The following is a 2,225-nucleotide window of genomic DNA, read 5'->3' on the forward strand; positions in this document are numbered from 1 at the left end:
TTATGGAAATATATATATTATTAAAGACCAAAATCTTGCCCTGAGAATCATTTTGCTAATATTTGTTAAATAGGACTATATTATATATTAATATATATGTTATATATATATATATATTCCCATAATTTGTTTAGTTATCCATAGCGTATACTTTAGAATCAAATTGTTGTTGCCATTGCAGTCTAAACACGGTACTAAAATGTGCATAGGAATGGCTTAATGGGTGTTGTGCACAACTGATGAATTATTGAAAACTATGTCTGAAGCTAATGATGTAACACATGTTGGCTAATGGAATTTTAAAAAAGAAGAAATGGCTCAGTGATTTGTGCATTTGTTCATGATGTCTATTTACAAAGATGTCTGTTTACATTAGCAATAAAAAAATCCTGATATCAAAAGGATGATCTCCTTCACACGTTGAGATGGCTGCATGCTCTTCAAATATTTACATGAAGTTTCGCTGTGCTAGCTCTCCCATTAATACTGAGAGTGTACTTTCTTCAATTTTCTCCACAATTGTCTTGCTTCAGGGGGATACAGCCTTTCGTTTCTGCAACTTTGGGCCATACTTCATATTTGCTTGTGCCTTTATGGGCTGCTTAATGGATTTTTTATTTTAATGTCTCTCCCACCGCAGAAGGCCTAGTTGTCTCTAAAACCAAGATTAGTGATAGATTCACTCCACAATTCAATGCCTTGTCACTGAGTTTGATTGCTCTGTCATCAGACGTTCCCATTAACACTATTTGCCCATCTTGTATGGACCTCAGAAACTCCATAAATGAGGCCACATCTCCTCCCTGCATGTCAAAACATGTGTTATCTAATACTTCTGTTTTTTCATTTTCCACTGACCCCTCTTCTTACATTATTCTTAACACCATTCATTAAATGCCATATGATTTCACTCATATGTAGGATTTAAGAAGCAAAGTAGTTGAACATAGGGGAAGGGGATGGAAGGAAAATAAGATAAAAACACAGAGGGAGGAACACCTACCTGGGTGGCTCAGTGAGCAGGTCGTGATTGGGGTCCTGGGATTGAGTTCTAATGCCTATGTCTCTGCTATGTCTCTGCCTCTGTGTGTGTGTGTGTGTGTGTGTGTGTGTGTGTGTGTGTGTGTCTCATGAATAAATAAAAAAAATTAAAAATATAAAAACAACAAGGGAAACAAACCATAAGGGACTCTAAGGAGCAAACTGAGGGTTGCTGGAGGGGAGGAGGGTGAGCACTAACTGGGTGACGGGCATTAAGGAGGGCAAGTGATGTGATGAGTACTGGATGCTATATGCAACCAATGAATCACTAAATTCTACCCCTAAAACTAATAATACACTATATGTTAAATAACTGGAATTTAAGTAAAATCTTCAAAACAAAACAAAACATTGTCTTCCAGGCAGATTTTGGGTCCCACCACATTGGCTACTCCACTTGCCATTTTTAAAAGCAAAATGATTCTCAGGGCAAGATTTTGACATCTCACAGTTATATTCGGAAGGTTTTGTAGATTGTGCAGCCATGTCCAATGCTGACTTTGCAAACAGATTTCCTAAACTTGCATCCACTTTTATTTCAAATACTTGAAAACTAACATAACCTGTGATAAACACCCTGCCACAGCTGCCACCAACCTTGCAGCCCCTGCCACCCTCATGTTTGGCTTTTCAGTCTATAGCCCTTCTCATTCAATAAGCTCCAGCCTCCTGCCCACCTGTCTGCCACATGCCCTTGCTGTCAGGCTTCTCAGCCGTCAGTTCTGCCTCAAAACCACTGCCAGCATGGTCTCCTGCTCCTCTGCTTGCTCCGGGGCTCCTCTGGCTCCCCCTCACTCCCCAGGGAGTAGCCCCAGGGGAAGGCCAGCATAAATGATTTTTTTAAATATCTTATTTATTTATTTGAGAGAGAGAGATTGAGCATGAGCTGGGGAGAGGCAGAGGGAGAGGCAGAAGCAGACTCCCCGCTGAGCAGTGAACCCAATGTGGGACTCAATCCCAGAACTCCAGGATCATGACCTGAGCCAAATACAGACTCTTAACCAACTGAGCCATCCAGGCACCCCCCAACATAACTGATTTTATGTGGGTGCACTAATCAATTATCCAGTGCTGTGTAGAATTCTCTTAGGTTTCTTGCCAGAATCTGTCAAACAGGCTTGCAAGTCCTCTCTGTTGTGCCAGATTTCCACATTTTTTTTTTTTGAGATTTTATTTATTGATTG

At 40.4% G+C, this 2,225-nt stretch overlaps 1 pseudogene; it reads right to left on the reverse strand.

Annotated features, from left to right (window-relative positions):
- Positions 1–503: 503 nt before the first annotated feature.
- Positions 504–1,661, reverse strand: LOC112920129 (protein FAM3C-like; annotated as a pseudogene).
- Positions 1,662–2,225: the final 564 nt, after the last annotated feature.

The sequence above is a fragment of the Vulpes vulpes genome, chromosome 12 (assembly GCF_048418805.1).
Source record: "Vulpes vulpes isolate BD-2025 chromosome 12, VulVul3, whole genome shotgun sequence".
NCBI classification, from domain to species: domain Eukaryota; kingdom Metazoa; phylum Chordata; class Mammalia; order Carnivora; family Canidae; genus Vulpes; species Vulpes vulpes.